Source organism: Delphinus delphis, chromosome 12, assembly GCF_949987515.2.
Source record: "Delphinus delphis chromosome 12, mDelDel1.2, whole genome shotgun sequence".
NCBI lineage: Eukaryota > Metazoa > Chordata > Mammalia > Artiodactyla > Delphinidae > Delphinus > Delphinus delphis.
Window position 1 is genome coordinate 24084083 of NC_082694.2, and position 18740 is coordinate 24102822.

Below are 18740 nucleotides of genomic sequence, written 5' to 3' on the forward strand. Positions count from 1 at the left end.
ACTTCCTACTCTTTGTTTCCTCATTGGATTTTGACCGTAGGAAATCCTTGATGTGAGTTCACCAACAGCTTGTGAATTGCTGCAACTGTATACTCAAACAAAACTGTTTGAGTTTTGAACCATCAATTGCAGGTGCTTTTTCTTTACCTTTTTTCTAATTCCAAACCAACCCTTCTCTCCTCTCCTGTCACCTGTTTGTCTTTCTAGGTGCCTGATTCCTATGTTACAGCACTGCAACTAGTTGACCTTTCACTTCATTTCCATTATTCAAATGCAACAGAATTACCATTTACAAAAGTAAGTTAACTAATGTCTGGGTGTGTGTTTTGGGCATTGACAACTAGATGTATATATAGTTTTTTTCAAAAAAAGAAGAAAAATAAGATGTGGAGAGGTTAAATTCCTCACATTCTTAGTGTAGCAATTTAAATAAAAGTCACACATATTTATTTCCCTATTCATTTTCCACCATCGTTTCAAGGTATGCCAAATAATTTTCATTTCGCAAGACTGCCAAGGCCAAGCCATTCTCAGGATGCATTTGCCAGGCTGAAATCAATAGCAACCCAAGGAACAGCTAATTGCACATGTTCATGAGGTACAAGTTAGAAAGGAAGGTAAATTTATAAAGTAAGTGGTTGCATGCCAAGAGATGGAGCCATAGAGTTGGTGCCAAAGCATGTTAACCATTTTCTAAAAATGGCTAATAAAAATCATTTATATTGAGTGCAGTGTATTATAAATTAGGGGAAATCTTCCATTTAGAAGCCCTCAATGTTTAAACAAAATTTTAAAGGTAAAAAAAACAATTCTATCCATAAGTAGATTAGTATTTCCATTTTATTTACACATTTGGCACATCCTTGTGTATGCCTCCTTACAAATTATCCAATTCATATCAATGCTCTTTTTTTAAATTTCTCTTTATTTTTTTGAATATTCTCAGTTGAGTCTAAGGGAGAGCTTTAACTGAAGATATCAGTGCTTGCAAATAACTTTTAAGTAATGTTTGCAACAGTACAACAGAATGACTAGTTGAAATTTGGGAAAAATAAAAAGAACTTTAATGATAGGTGGGAAAGTACTGAAGCCAGGGAAGAAAAAGTTGTCTGAGTGAGAATGCAAACCCAAATTAAGAGAGTCCTGGTAACAGGATAAAAAGGTGATGATATAATGTACGTGACAGATTTTTCTAATCACATGAAAACAAACCACTCAGAGCCCACAGAGAAACACTGTGCCATTAATTCTGCTCTGCTCTCTTGCACACTAACAATTCCTGTCCTAATTAAATGTGCTCCCAGAACATATGTTTTATTGTCTGAGCTGGGCCATTAGATTTGATATACAGTACTTGTGACTCTTGTCACCTGGGATGGGAAATCCTTCTTGCAGGAGTCTTCCCCGAGTAGAGAATAGTGAAGTATCATATTTTATTGGCAATAAACAGCAGGTGTAAATATAGGAACCAACAACATTGAAACCATTCCTTTGAACTTCGTGTGCTTAAAGATATGGTGGAAAAGAAATATATGTGTAGAAAATAATACCTTTAAGTTCACCCATCTTACAATAAAGCAGTAGTCTTTTTATTCTCTGGAAAAGTTGTACAGTTTTTTAAATTGAAAATTTTATTAATTATTATGAAATCAGATACTGTCATCTAATGACTACTTTTATTATTAAATTAATTTCAATTAGTTTGTCAGATAAACTGCCTCTCTCTATTTTTTTCTGTATGGAATAAGGTATTGCTCAAGTAATCTTTGTCAAGAAAGGAGAAGAATGAGAGAAAGAAGAAAAATTCTTAATTTTTTATACTGTCTGAATAAGTGGCTTAACTGGATAAAGGAAGTTATTTAGGACTGATTTAATGCTTGGAAATTTGAATTGGTTCTACTCTGAAATAGAAAGTGTCCTTTAAGGTGAAATTACAAAATATTAGTGAAACATATTTTATTTTCTGGAATCTCTGTGTTCTACCTCATAGATATCTCTGGCTTTTAAAGGAACTAAAGGAAAACATGAAAGCAATGGTAAAAGAAAGTTTTGATTGCTGTTAACCTACTCTAAAACTTGAGGGCCTTCCATTCCTAATTCTCAATGACCCTGAGTTGGAACAGGGCCCTTTGTTTCATAGAAGTCCTTATAGTTTAGTATCTCAGCTTATTTTGACTTTTCAGTTCTAAGGTTAAAAGAGGATGAATATGGCAGCATGTCTCTAGCATCTATGCTGTGCTGCCCCCACAAGCAAATGTAAGCAGAGCACTCTTGATCCTGAAACACTTTTTAAGCTGGAGTTGAAATGGGTTGTTGAAAATACAAAGTATTTTAAGAGTTTGTGTTTATACCCTCATTAAAATTGGACATGAAACCCTTTACTATTGTAATTCTGTTGCCAGTCCTTAGATTCTTAATTGTTGAAGAATAATATGGAGAACAGGATTTTATATTTGTAGGGATAAAGGTGCCCAATTATGTAGTGCTTAAAGGTTAATTCTAAAAGTAGGGTCTAAAAATAAATAAATAAATAAATATAAACTGAAACAGGAGGTTAAATATATACCATCAACTAAGAAGGTCTGAATATAGATTTTAAAAGGCTACATTTTTAATATTGTTTACACACTTCAAGCAGATGGAGGACTGTAGATTAAAGATTATGGGATTTGAAAATCTTTGGTCTTAAATTTTCCTGGCAGAAGGATAGTCTTTGAAACACTGTAATAAGACTGCAAGAATGCATAAGCAATGCTCTCAGGATATTATCTTCTCTTACCCAAGGATACATGCACATTTTATGAGAAAAACTCTTATGACAACTAAGGTTTCAATTCTTTGAAATATTCTTCTATATATCATTCACTGCTTTTGTCATGAAATTAATACAAATGTACTATATCACATTATAAAATATAGATGAGGGGAAAAATAAAAACAACAAGGCTTTCTCATGTTCAAAGACTGTTTTTGTTTGTTTTTACTACTCTTTGTTAATTGCTCTGCTCTTTATTTTGGACTTTCTATTCCATGAATATGGCATCTTTCTTAGCTTTTTACTCGCTGACTGTTATCTTTATAATTTCTTATTAATGTTGCCAGTCTTTCTTGCTGGAATTAATATGTTTAGACATTCTTTTCAAGGCCATATATTGGTTTTCTACACATTTTATTTGCTGCACATTATTTGCATTATTTCATGTTTAAAATTCTTCCAATCATATTTTCATATCAGAGCACATATTTCCAATTTTACTCTTTCTGAAGTTAATAAATTCAAAGTCTTCTCAAATCTCCCTGAGAATGACAGTTTTCTAGTGGTCCTTCCAGCAAATCTATTGCTTTGAAATATATTTGCTTTTGTTCCCCAGATATTTTCTCTTTAGAATTACTAAATCTCTTTATATGACTTGTGCTATTTTTTCTCTTTGATTGTCCTCAATATGATAGTCTATAGACTATCATAGTTTGGAAGCTAAGGGGAATTCTACATATGTGTAACTCTCTATTCTAATTTCAAAGTCATGTAAAAAAGAAGGGAAAAGCTTAGCTCTTCTGAAGTGTTATTTTTCTAGCACTGAAGTCCTATTGCTTCTATCAGCAGAGTTCAGTAGAACTGTAGATGAAGGCAACTGCAGCAGACAGTCTTATCTGTGGACCAGTTTCTCTTCTTTGTAATTCATGTCTGGCTCTATGTTTCCTTCTCTACGCAGCATAACTATTCTCATCAGAAACTGGTGTTATTTTTCTTCTTGGGTAAGTGTGGTGAACACTTTGATGTGCTCCCAAGTCTTCCTTCAAGGAAAGACCTAAAGCTGGTTGTTGGGAGTATTGTCAGCAAGCAGCCTTCATGTATCAGCTCATTCAGGAAGTGACGTAATTGTAGAAAGCCACTTTGTCCAAGGTCACAACCCTTCCCAGGATGATCCACATGCAGTGACCAATTGATGTAAGGTCATAAAGGCCTGGACATTTTGGCTCACTTCAGGAAAACTCAGAAGGACAATTTACATCCAGGCCTACCCACTGAGTTGGCAAAACCTATAACTGGACCTTCATAACAACTTAACTTCTCCCAATGCTACACTGTTGTTCTTTTCCTCCTTTCCAAGGGCATTTCATAATAAAGATCCAAAATATTAAGCTCTGTTTCTGAATCTGCTTCCAGAGGAACCCACCCTGAAACAGTTAGTTACATGAAATGACCACAGGTATTTTGACTATGTGTGAATGCACAAACCTAGTGAATTTATGGGAAATACATTTAGTATCTAGATCTAGCCCCAGCTGATTGTCCCAAATCTTCCTTTCAGTTTCACCCTTTGCTTCTAAAGCTAGCAGTTGGCATTGAAAAATCCTTTAACAGTTTTTTCCCTTTGTTTTCCCTCTGGACTTTTATTTTACACATTGTGAACAACAAATTGTTTGGCCCTTCCCTAAATCCAGCTTCTCCTTCTTTATATCTTGCAGAAATTCTGAAAACTTCTGGCTTGTGGATGATAAAATTGTCCTAGAATCTTATAGTTTTATAGTTTGCTTTCTCTGTTTTTCTATACCACTGATTATTTTTGTTGAAGTTTTTGAGAGAGGGGAAAGCTATAAGCATAAGCTCAGATCACCCATCTCTAAGCAAATGCCACCAACATATGTTTGGTATAAAAATTTATATGTCTTTTACCACCACAGAGAGCACTGGAATTCCCTGAAGCAAAAATGAATAAATATCACAGTGTTTTTCCTATACACGCTAATGCTGTTTGAAGGTTAAATTAGGATATAATTATTATATTAAAATCATTTTGATTGTAAAGATATACTGGTTCAAATAAGAGAACTGACAAAAATGTTCTAATTAAGGTTGCTTTACTCAGAATAGTTACCATTGGAATTAGAAGAAGCATAGATTTAAAAATCATCCAGTCTGGATTTGAATCCCCATCATTCCTATATTTGCCTCATTATTAGTGGCGTTGGTGTCGGTGCTAATATTGTTTGAGTGTGGGGACAGAGAACTCAAATATAAGGAAAATGTAATTATTTGATGCAATATGATTTCCTGAACTAAAAGCTTAGATTCATACTATGGCTTTGTCACAAGAGGAGTGGGAATTTGGGAAATATTTTTAATATCCCTTTCACTCAGTTTTCTTATTTATAAGTACAAATGAAAAAAATGGTATATTACAATGGTTAGAGACTATGTGTTATAAGAATCAGATTAGAGTATATATATAAAACTGTCTTACAAACGTGTTAATATTGTAAACATGTAAGATATCATCACTGCCATTCCCTTCTTCAATACATCTTTATCAATATCCTTTTCCAAAGTTTATGAAAGGTTCTCACCATGGGGTTCAGGGGTCAAGGACCATCTTTGTTATTATACTAAAACTGATCTGCTTGACTTATTTATTAAGGACAAACATCTAGAATGTGATATAATTAACCTTTGAATTCAAAAATTAATTATTAATTTACTTAGGACATTAAAATAAAAAGTGGATATTATCTTTTATACTTATCAATAGAACTATCAACTTTTTCTTTAATTAGTGAAGCTTTGAGAGGCACACAGAGACTGTCTGTGTGTGTGTGAAGATGGTGACAAGAAGCAACAAAAAGCAAACTGGCTCATTAGGGTTTTCGATCTAGTTTAGTCCTTGGACTAAACATCCCAGGAAACCATGGAAACAGGAACAAGAACTCAGACACAGGGTACAACATAGAGGATTTTCACCAAAAATTCTTGTCAAAAATTTGTGGTGAAAAAGTGCAAAACAATTTGATGCTGTAAATGTTCTCATACATTTCAGGGGTATTAATTCTAAAAGTTCAGATCACTGAGGAAGAATTCTATAAATCATTTTCTAGAGCAATCAAGCCTGTGGCTAAAGTATAAAACCTGCTGTCTTTAGTGTGGAGTACATTTATTACTTGTGCTTTTGTATATACTTCAATGTGTTGTCAACTGAAGATTTTTCAGTCTATTTCAGCTCTGGCTCTAGCATAGACAGTAAACATGAACTCTAGAGCTGAATGTAATTAGCAAAGAGTAGAACTGTGATTTAGATGAGAGACTTTGGAGTTGAAGGCCTGGGTTTGTATCCTCTCCATTACCTACATGAAATGCAACTTCTCTACGTTTCTGTTTACTCAGCTGTTGAGTGTCGATACATATATCCTCAGAGCCATTGTGTCCTCATATAAACATAATATTAACCATTAGATGAGATATATAATAGTCCAAAAAAATGTATAATGATAATAACATTAGGAACCACTAACAAATATCAAATTAGTTTGGCAACCCACTTCAGAAAATAAAATTTTATTTATTCATTCATTTTGCTATATTAATTCTTTTTACATTGAATTGCTACTTATATACTTGTAGTTCTCATATTTGTTGTGGTTACTTTCAAGGCACTAACTTCTAAATTTTATACATATATGTAAAAGCCTTCCAAAGTAATACTGAAAAAAAAAATCAAAGAACATTCACAACTGTAGACTTCACCATAATCAACTGTTTACTGAGAATTTTCAAAAGTGAAGATTAATCAGAATAGGTTGTTGTAATGAGGAAATATAGCATCTATTTTCTAGATCAAGTTCTGCCATAACCCATTTTATTGTATATATGTGGTACTGTCACTGACCACATTGATGTCTAATCCATATATGGCAGGGATTTTGTAATCCCAGAAGACCCTTCTGACTAGGATGGAGAACTCCTCACTGATGACTGTGTACCCCAGCTATGATGAAGACAGAAGTAAGCATGTGCCATTGGACATAATGAATGCCTCTCATAGGGAGAATGCTCTATCTGTCTGAAAAGGGACACATGGGCCGGCCACATGCAGAGAAATCTCTGACATCCTTTAACACTAATTAAGACTTTGACTAGTGATGTAAACCCTGCACATTGGCCAGTGTTTGCCTGGACACTGGTTCTGTAGGAGATGTGGGATTGTTACAGATCCAGGGTTTTCAAAATTTGGATGGAATGTTTTTACCAGTCCATTTTTATTCAGATTTTTGTTTCACTTATAATTTTCAGTCAGCATAATTTCAGGATTTCTATCTGTAGTACCTTTCAAATAAATGTTATTTATGCCTCTGAAAGTTTTGAATGTTCTTAAGGGTCTCATTCCCTTTCTGTAGGACTAAACTTTTACTGTTATTGATTTTGTCTTTAAATGGGAATACATTACAATACATTCAGTGCATCTATACTCAGGTTTACATTGTAACCTGAGCATAGAGGCAGTAAATAAAGAGCATATGCTCATTTAATTCACTTTGTGATTGATTATTTACATGATGAGAAAGATATTCTCATGAGTTTTCTTCACCTAAAAGACATTTAGTATTTGACATGTTATTAGGGCTCTGTTACAGTAAGACTTCAGTACACTTTTCCTTTAGAAATGATATTTTCAAGTGTACAAAGACAAGTGTACAAGTAGGAACGTAAGAATTAAAATTCTAAAAAGAAAATAATTGAAAATAAAAGGAAAACATCACTATAGTTGTGAGTTACAAGAAATTTGACATATTTAGTCATGTGTAAATTGAAGCATTAAGTCCAAATTTTTGGTGTCCCTTAGTAGGAGAACAAATTCCATATTTAGCACAAATATATTTAACATATTTTAAAATAACAAATGTCTCCTGAACCTTGAACTTCTTGTGGTCAACGTAAAGCTAATGAAAAGTATTTTTCTAATGGAAAAAATGTTCATGAAAATATTGGACAAAGTCATCAATCTAAAAACAATTGTTTTAAGCTGGGCACTTCAAGCTGTAAGCCACCTGCTAGCACATCTTTTGCATATCTTTATCGTAAACAAGCCATGACAATATAAGATCTAAATTCCTTATAAATTTAATTTGGTCAACTTTGAAGTGCTAGCTTTAAAAAAAGGTGTCAATTTTTATCTTTACTCTCTCTTGATCCTAGACATTTATAGATTTTTACTCAAAACAGATAGGTATGGTATATTTTATATTTAATAGAATTTTTTCTAGTGCTATTAAATCTTTGCTGTTTTCAGTGTTAGCTACCAACACAGAGTATATTACATTGATTTTTGGACTTGGCAGATATAGCTCATTTTTTAAATCCCTTCTTATTGTTTCAAATAATAAGTGGTTTATAATTCTTCAAATATACGTGAGGAAAGCAAAACAAAACAAAGTGTAACCAAATACTTTTAATCCCATATACTGTGGTAACCCAAGCCACAAGTAACAGGATGACATTCAATGACAGAGTGGTAATATTGTGAGGAGGTAATTATCACTGTGCTAGTTTTTTTCATGGTATCTACCCAGTACCAGGGTGCATGTATATCCATGCAGAGAAATAGTTTGTTTCACTTGACATCTAAATCTAAATTAGTATGTCTTAACTAAATGACAGAACTGAGGTTTGCAGGCATTCTGTATATCTTCTTTGGAGAAATGTCTATTTAGGTCTTCTGCCCATTTTCGGATTGGGTTGTTTGTTTTTCTGTTATTGAGCTGCATGAGCTGCTTATAAATTTTGGAGATTAATCCTTTGTCAGTTGCTTCATTTGCAAATATTTTCTCCCATTCTGAGGGTTGTCTTTTGGTCTTATGGTTTCCTTTGCTGTGCAAAAGCTTTGAAGTTTCATTAGGTCCCATTTGTTTATTTTTGTTTTTATTTCCATTTCTCTAGGAGGTGGGTCAAAAAGGATCTTGCTGTGGTTTATGTCATAGAGTGTTCTGCCTATGTTTTCCTCTAAGAGTTTGATAGTTTCTGGCCTTATATTTAGATCTTTAATCCATTTTGAGCTTATTTTTGTGTCTAGTGTTAGGGAGTAATCTAATCTCATACTTTTACATGTACTTGTCAAGTTTTCCCAGCACCACTTATTGAAGAGGCTGTCCTTTCTCCACTGTACATTCCTGCCTCCTTTATCAAAGATAAGGTGACCATATGTGTGTGGGTTTATCTCTGGGCTTTCTATCCTGTTCCATTGATCTATCTTTCTGTTTTTGTGCCAGTACCATACGGCTTTGATTACTGTAGCTTTGTAGTATAGTCTGAAGTCAGGGAGCCTGATTCCTCCAGAATGCTCAACATCATTAATCATTAGAGAAATGCAAATCAAAGCTACAATGAGATATCATCTCACACCAGTCAGAATGGCCATCACCAAAAAAATCTAGAAACAATAAATGCTGGAGAGGGTGTGGAGAAAAGGGAACACTCTTGCACTGCTGGTGGGAATGTGAATTGGTACAGCCACTATAGAGAACAGTATGGAGGTTCCTTAAAAAACTACAAATAGAACTACCATATGACCCAGCAATCCCACTACTGGGCATATACCCTGAGAAAACCATAATTCAAAAAGAGTCATGTACCAAAATGTTCATTGCAGCTCTATTTACAATAGCTCAGAGATGGAAACAACCTAAGTGTTCATCATTGGATGAATGGATAAAGAAGATGTGACACATATATACAATGGAATATTACTCAACCATAAAAAGAAACAAAATTGAGCTATTTGTAATGAGGTGGATAGACCTAGAGTCTGTCATACAGAGTGAAGTAAGTCAGAAAGAGAAATACAAATACCATATGCTAACACATATATATGGAATTTAAGAAAAAAGAAATGTCATGAAGAACCTAGGGGTAAGACAGGAATAAAGACACAGACCTACTAGAGAATGGAGTTGAGGATATGGGGAGGGGGAAGGGTAAGCTGTGATAAAGCGAGAGAGAGGCATGGACATATACACTACCAAATGTAAGGTAGATAGCTAGTGGGAAGCAGCCGCATAGCACAGGGAGATCACCTCGGTGCTTTGTGGCCGCCTGGAAGGGTGGGATAGGGAGGGTGGGAGGGAGGGAGACGCAAGAGGGAAGAGATATGGGAACATATGTATATGTATAAATGTTTCACTTTGTTATAAAGCAGAAGCTAACACATCATTGTAAAGCAATTATACTCCAATAAAGATGTTATATATATATATATATATATATATATATATATATATATATATTTAAAAAAACCATAATAAATAAATAAATAAATTCCATATAGAACTGAGGTTTGTGACACTAAAACCAAAAAATCATGGGTTCATTAGCCTACTTATTGATGAATTGTAATATCATCATCCCCAGTTTTCCCTTAGTAAAAGTTAATTTCACACTAAGTGTACTTGATGTTTATCTTGGTTACTACTGAGCTGGCTGGTCTCTGTCTTAGATATTTGCAAAGCTGCCAACACTAGCTTAGCTCCATTTCTAAACAAATAAAACCCAACACAGACATAATTTATATTCAAAATGCTTATTTTACCATTGGCTCTGCTCAATAACTTGAAGTACATTCTCTGTGAAGATGCAGGATTCACTCCAGGCAAAGAAACATCAGGTAATAGTGGCTTAATGTTTATACTCATCTGCATTTTATCCCTCTTCCTCCTCCTCCACCTCCTACTCCACTTCCTCCACATCCTCTTTCTTCTTCTAATTTCTCTTTCCCTTTCCTTCTCTTTTTCTTAAAATTCTTCTTCTGGGTCCTTCAGGGATGTTTCCTCCTAAGTATTTACTAGTCAGTTATATTCACAGAAAATTTATTGAGAAGTGGGAGGCTTTTAGATTCTACTTTTGGAAACATGACTACAAATTCCTCCCCCCTGCTCTCACCACTGACATCCTCTTGAGAGTGTACAGTCCAGATTAGGCTGAGAAATTTACATTTGGCCTTTCTCTAACTTCCCATTCAATATACCACTCTTTTAAGATAAATTATGTTCTGACAGTGCATAACATATATGAACCACGATTTTGTTTCAGTTAAGATCCCAAACCTAGGTATTTATATTACTGAGCAAAGGACAAGCTAACTCCATCCGTTTAGTTTTATGTATTTAACATACCAGATTGTCACGGCCAATTAGCAATGGAAATACTGGTGTTAAAAGAGTTGGGATTTCCAAAGAGTTGATGTTTCATTCCAGTTTTGACACCCACAAGGGAAGTGATCTTGTTTAGTTTAACTTCTCTGAATCTTAATGACTTTGTCAGTAAAATGGGAATAACACTAATAACTACCCCATAGGTTGCTGTGATGATTAAATACCTATAAAATATTTACTTGCAGCTTCATTTAGCACACATTTATGTATTACACTTTGCCCCTTTGTGTGATACATAGGGAAATAAAATAATAAAAGATAAATTAAACACAAACATTATATATTATAGTATAGTGCCTGGCACCCAAAATAATAACTGTTATTATTTTACTCTGGAAATCTCCTCAACACTTTCCACATTTTACAGATGATGTTCACAAAGAAAACAAACAAACAAACAAATAAATAACTCTCCTTCTGTCACAGCTTTAAGTAATCCAAATAATGACTGGAAGACTAAGAACTTTTCACCAGCCTTGAGGAAAGGATATTGACCTCTGGAAAACCTGAAACATTGAAAGATGCCCACTTGCTAATAAAGTTGGATTTATACCAAGTGAATAATACATTCAATTATACTCATGTTTGTGTGAAATTCAATAAGTCTTTCCCTCTAACTAATCTTCCTAGTAATAAATCCATTACAAAGCACTGATACTCATTAAAAACAGCTCTGACAAATAACTCACGTTCCTGACCCTAAGCCACACTTCAAACTTCTGTGTTCTTTTCCACAGTCTTTGGATAGGAAACATGGATTAACTCTAATATATCATGAACTGAAAGTTGCACTGAGCAATATTATGGGGCATAGAATACAAGTTACTCAAGAGAAAAAAAATAAATTTATTTTCATTGGTAATTTTATTCATCTCTTTCTCTCTTACCCATCACACACACACATACACACACACACATACACACTCCTGAATATGAAGAAACAAAGGTCTCTTTTTCTTACCTTTGTAACAATCCAGTTATTTGTGATGTTCCTAAATTTATACCTTTCATGGTAGAGATTCAGATTAAAGAATGATGAGGTAAGCATATATGAGGAAGCCAGAGAGTGAATTAAGGAGAATTTAATTGTGAACACACCATGTGGGTCTGAAACATAAGGTGAGTTGGAAAGGCTTCTCCACTTATTTCTAGAACAAATGCAAATTGAAGGCTTCTGGATCAAATCTTCTGAGCCTTGTTTCTCATATTTTTCATTCTCATTTGTTAAGCAGAGTCAATTATCTTAATTAAATTAGAAAACAGTGTGCATTTTCTCACATATCCAATATGTGACACTTAAAAAAAACTGACAGGGATAGAATAAGGCATATTATAGAGATTCTGGTAACTACCTTTTCTGAAGGAAGGTGATTAGTAGATTCAAATAATTTATAGAGAAAGAATACAAAGAAAGTTATATCCTAATAAATAAGAACCTCCAATAGTGATATTAGAACGTTTCTGGAGGAAGACTATATGATAGGTACATTTCTGCTACTACTTATGTTATTGCTATTTGAAGTGTAACCTTAACATTTCAGGACGTTTGAAATCATTGATGACCCATCATTCTGGGTTGCTAATAGTTGCTTTCCTTAACCAAGGCCTTATCCCAAAGGAGAAACAATTGTGTTTCACTTAGCAGTAGAGAGTGACAATTCTGTGAAAGGCCTTATGGTCATGCCATGCAGGCAGTTACTTACTTGAAATATACAAGGCTCCATGGTGCTGCCAATCAGGTTTATACAGAGATTTCCCGGAAGCTTTGTGTAACTAGGATTATGATATCTGTGGAGAACACTTTATCCTTCATTTTATTTAAGATGATGTTTGGCAAGGTTTGATTCTTGCCACAAAGGAATAACTGCAGCACTTTATTGAGGTATGTCAGTGAAGCCAGAAACCCAAGTTAGGCCAAGCAGATTTTGGGTCAGACAACTTCTATCAAAAGTAGTAAAAGTTTGAGAGAACCAGCTTGAAATATGAAGAAAACTTAGGTTAAATAAAGCAAGAGGGCTCATGTCCACTCACACAAAGGGGCCCTTTGTGTGTATACTTCACATAGTTCTGCACTGTCCCAGACCTAATCAGTTTCTTCTTCCTTGCAGGAGTTGCCTAGTCATTTAAGACACCTACCTCTGTATTATTAGCATTTGTTTGTACACAGGATATAAAAGGGTTTTGCTTTCCTCACCCTTACCCATAAGAGTGCTTAGTATCAGCATTTAGTGAAAATCTTGTTTACTCATTATGTGAGACCACTGGATGATCAAGAGATCAGTCAGCCTTATAGGTTATGGAGGGGAGTGAACTGCTGTTTTTTTCACTACTTGCTTTATTCCCTAGGTTAAATCAATGTTCTCAGGCCATGGCTATGTGGCTAGATCCCTGAAAACACGCCTTGGCAGTAAGAAGCCCAGGAAAACAAAGGACATATAGAGACAGAAGTATGTTTTCTTTGATTGGGAGCATCTGTCTCCAAGGACAAAGTGGAAAATCAAACATGGCACAAAAAATATGAAAAATATCTTTTTCAGTACAATTTTCAAGTATAAAAATTTAGGCATGATTCTCCTTTCTCCTTATAATACACGATGGAATTGTCCTTTTGACTATAAGAAAGAAACAAAAGGTTGGATAGGTTTTATATAGTGCTACAAAATGAGACTTCATGGAGTGATTAATCTACTAAGGTACCATGCTTGTTGTGAGATTTAGTCTTAAATTTGAGGACACACTACTAAGCATGTGTTTGTAACTTGCAGCATTTCATATTTGGTGTGCTTTCATGGTTATCTTATACTTCTAAACCCAGATGTCAAACTTTTGGGGAAGGAAACATCCAAAACTTATTAATTGCTTACAATTGGCATTTGTTATGTACATGTGTTTTTGGGATTTTCCCCCCGAAATAATTCATTTGTATTAGCCCAAAAGTTGGCAGTTTAAAACAACAAACACTTATTGTCTCACATAGTTTCTGAGGCTCAGAAATCTGGAGGTAACTTAGCAGTGTGGTTCTGGCTCAGGGTCTCTTCTGAGATTGTAGTCAAACTTTCCATCAAGGATACTATCATCTCTTACGACTAAACTGGGGTTGGAATATTGGCTCCAAGATCATTCATGTGCTTTTTCGTAGGAGACTTCTGTTCTTGCTACCTGGGCTTTTCTATATGGTTGCCTACAACATTACTTCCCACAGAGCAAATAATTAGAAAAAAGAATGATCAAAATGGAAGCTTCAGTCATTTATAATCTTATCTCAAATATGGCCTACCACCATTTTTATGTTCTATTGGTCTCACAAACCAATTCTCGTATAATGTGGAAGGGAGCTAGACACTAGGTGAGTATCAAGAGCTGAGTACACTTCGGGCTATCCTGGAGATTAGCTGCAATATAATGTATTAGTTTATTGATTCATATGATTAATGCAATTTAAATGTAAATTAAGTAATTTTGATTAGTTTATTTGCTGAATATTTGTTAAGTGCATATGATGAGCCATAAGGAACTCATAAGGACAGCATGTAGCAGAAGATTAAAAAAGAAGTGAAAAAAGCTGTGTTGGGCTCAGGATTCTTTGAGAATACTAGAGCTTGGGTGGCCAGGGAAGACAGACATCTGAGTAATTGATATCTAAACTGTGGAGGAGAGAAGTCAAATAAAAATATTGGAGAGGAAAGAAATCATGTCATATCGTGTAAGTTTTCAGTATATTTAGAGGATAATAAAAGATTAAGGGGGAAAATGGGGAAAAGGTGGATTTGTACATAAAGGAAGTATAGAAACCTTCAGAACACCAGTAGCAGAATCAAAAATAAATTTCAGGACCTCTCACTGATCCTTGGCTTTGCGTGTTATAATTGCCAGGTGCACTCTTGAGAAATAGAAAAAAATATGGTGGGTAAATATCCTTGAACTCAAAGGAATGCAACTCTCTTCTGGAAAAAGCCAGTGAAGCAAACAAACACCTTCCAAGGATTAAATGCCTGATTTTTCTTTTATCATCTTGGTATCCTTCATCTCCTTTGTTCTTGCATTTTAGACGTAACTAAATCAACTCCAGGAGGACCCCCTTAATAGCTCCAAATCTTTCTAGGAATGACCTGACAAGACCCCTATGTCATTCACAATTTCTGTCTACATCCTACATTTTACTTGTAAGATGAGAGAAATCCTTATAAAGTGAGCTTAGAGAATTGATTTCCCATGAAGGGAATCTATCTTTCTTATTTAAATAGCCTCTTTTATGATGGAATCACCATTTTACTTACCTTTGGGGTACCAGATGCAGAACCTTTTCCTTTCATTGCGCAAGGAGAAATATGCCATACTAGAAGCAAGGAGAAGATATAATAAGCAATACAGAAACCTAGAACAATAATCTGCCCACTTCCATCTCCCAAACCTTTTCCCTGCTTCTCTTTTTTTTTTTTTTTTTTTGCGGTACACGGGCCTCTCACTGTTGTGGCCTCTCCCGTTGCGGGGCACAGGCTCGGGACGCGCAGGCTCAGCGGCCATGGCTCACGGGCCCAGCCGCTCCGCGGCATGTGGGATCCTCCCGGACTAGGGCACGAACCCGCGTCCCCTGCATCGCCAGGCAGACTCTCAACCACTGCGCCACCAGGGAAGCCCCCCTGCTTCTCTTCATCGTATACCTAGGGTCCCAATATGAAATATCTATAATTACTTCCTCATTAACTTATTGTTAATGATTCTTAAATGTAATCTTTTGTTTCTCCAATTTTTAGTTTATCTCCCAGAGTACTATTTATTAATGTATTCCTTTATTGGATCATGCCACTTTGAAATAAAAAACAATCCAGGCTAGTTAGCTTTACAATATAAAGATGTTCAAAATAAAAGCAATTGAATGATGTAAACTACTAAGAATTCCATAAATATAGTTTATTTGCTTATATAGAGACTATAACAGTTATTTTACTTCCCTATTGCAGACGAGTAGTTTATTTTTACTCAGCATGTACACACATATGTATATATGTAAATATATAACCCAGAACTTATATGTTTATATATGATCCAGTGTGTACATATATACAAATACACATTTATATACACACACGTATATGTATGTATGCACATACATGTGTGTATGTGTGTGCAATCGCTACTTGTTTAAGTCACTGGATTCAAAGCTCTGTTACTAGCTTCAAGTGAAATTTCTATTATGCATAATAATTTTTTAAAGCATATAAACTAGAAATGATGATCTCATAGTTTTTGGTGTAAAGGTTTAAAATGTCCATATCTTCATATCTTTCTTAAATCATGCACACGCACATTAAGTACACACAAGAATGCATATAGTTCCATTTTATTGGTTATGTAGACAATAAAAAAAACATTAAATGTCAAAGAAGGAGGATTCAGGGAATTATCCTAACTATGGTAAACTCATTAGTGCAGGACAGTCCTGGTTTACATGTAATTATCAATAACCTCAACCCAAATGATAAAGAAAGTTTGATGTGAGTGGGGCTTTTAGGATGGAAAATAATACAAGATGAAAAGCAAAGCCTGGCCTACCAAATGTGTGCCAGTCCCCTGTGAGAGGGGATTGAAAGTCAGCTCTGAGGGGGACTGTATTCACATGTTCCTCTCTCTCCGATGGAAACGTTTGTGGACTATCTTTTTCATCTCCATATCATATCATATCATATCATATCACATAAAATTATAGAAATAGTGTTTATAGAAACTTTAAATGTCATCTTAAGACCAACAGATACTGTTTCACAGATGATATCCAAAATATGGCTTTCTATTCTGAGGGTCAAAACTTATAATACACTCAGTCAGAACTCCAGCAAATTTTGTGTACCTGTGGCCAAAAATTTTAAAAGGAAATCCTACTAAGATCTTTTCATGATGGTGTCAAAAATAATTTTGGATCCTTTTCAATCAGATTCCCATCTCAATCTGAAGAGTCATTTATTTTTATGGATTTTGAGGAGTTTTAAATTGGAAGATAAGAACGGAGAAGCTGACACACCCTTGTTGCTTATTCAAAACATGTCCTGCTCAACCAGGCCCAGAATTATATGCAAGCTACATGTTTCTTCTTGCTGATTCCTATTCCTTTCAGACACATCTGTAAGACATGCTATACAATAGAAATGTTTTTAAAGAGTCAGCACAATGTTATGTATTGACCTGAAGAAGATAGATGTCATGAGCTACATCATGGTCAAAAGATGGTACAGTCAGCAGAATATCTTGCTGCCATGTTCCATTGTCTGGAAAATATGATATGTACATCTGTGCTGATGGCCAGAGGAGTACACAACTGAATCAAAAATATTAACATTCCCTCCAGGAAGCTGGAAATAGAGAGTGACTCCAATGTTGCCAATTTAATCAAAGGTTGACAAGGAGTTACAGATGTAGCATGGATTATCTGGTGAGATCTGTGACTTGGACAGGAAAGAGATCTCCATCCTACCTTAATGAAAGCTTTCTTCTAGAACAAAAATTGGTGAATTAACACTCAATTTTTGTTTTAAAGTTCTGAGCTAGTCTTACTCTGTGCCCAAATTTATGACCAATTTTTTCTCAAAGTAGGGGAATTTAAAACATTACTTTCTATGTCTTTAATGTCACAGCACAGAGAGAATCATGTCATTCTGATTCTACTTTGACACTGTCCTGAACGTCTTTAACTTGGCTGTTAGTCTTGCTGCTCTGTACAAGTCCTAGGCCCTTTCCACATTCTGTCACTTTGCCCCTTTATTCTTCCTTGTCTTCATGTTTTGGTTCTCTTTATCTTCCACCCCCAGTTCCTTCACATAAAGGACTCTGATTCTAACTTGCCCATTTTTCTTATGGTTAAAGTTCTGCCTCTGAACTCTAATGCTGTGGCTTCACTTTCCTTGATGTCAGACATCCTTGAGGCTGGGTCTAGACAATCAGATAAATCAGTACTTTACTTGCCAATGGCATTCCTTATCCTTGGCCTCTAATACTCTCTACTTTAGCCCATAGTGGAAATCTTTCCTCACCACACTAATTTCTAGATCTCCCTTGTTTCCAGGCTTACAGCCTGCAGTGCCACATAGGTGTGATATTTTCTCATTCCCTCCCCAAAATTCTAGGAAGATATACTTAGATTACTATTACTTATTGTCAAGGCAGAGAGGGTAACAGGTGAAGTCTCGTGCTACTGTTTTAATTGGAATACTTGTGTGGCCTGCCATGGAAATCACTTGTGGTGCCACTCAACATGCATTAGCATAGCAAATAACTCCTGATGTGAAAACAATATTAAACACTATATTTTGTGTTAGCAAGAATAGTTTTTTCTCGTTGTTCCTTTAGAAGGTGAAAGAAAATGAGATGGAATTAGGAGTTTCTAAAAACAAAATAAATTTAAACCTCTTTTTCATCCAAATTTCACTCTAAAAATGTGTATTACTTCATCATTGTATTGAATATGATATTTAACGTCAAGGATTAGATATTGGATTCATGAACTTATACCATTATGGATACTTTCTGCCTACATATGTTTCTTAATATCACTGTTCCTTCCAAAGTCTTAGTCCCACACAAAATGTGCAGAAACTAATGAACATGGAAGAAATACTGCAGCATTGCCATTCAAGGTTTATACATGATTCAGTTGGGGTTTCCTTTTCTTTTTATTTACCTTAGGCTGCAAGCCATAAAACAGAAAAAAAAATTATTTAATTAAATGGAGTTCATCAGGAAAGTTAATTTACTTTACTGTGAGAATATGA

At 34.9% G+C, this 18740-nt stretch overlaps 1 protein-coding gene across 1 annotated transcript in view; it reads left to right on the forward strand.

The window, feature by feature from the left end:
- LRRTM4 (leucine rich repeat transmembrane neuronal 4) overlaps positions 1-18740 on the forward strand; it is an 850841-nt gene that overhangs the window by 399467 nt on the left and 432634 nt on the right. The window lies entirely within an intron of this gene.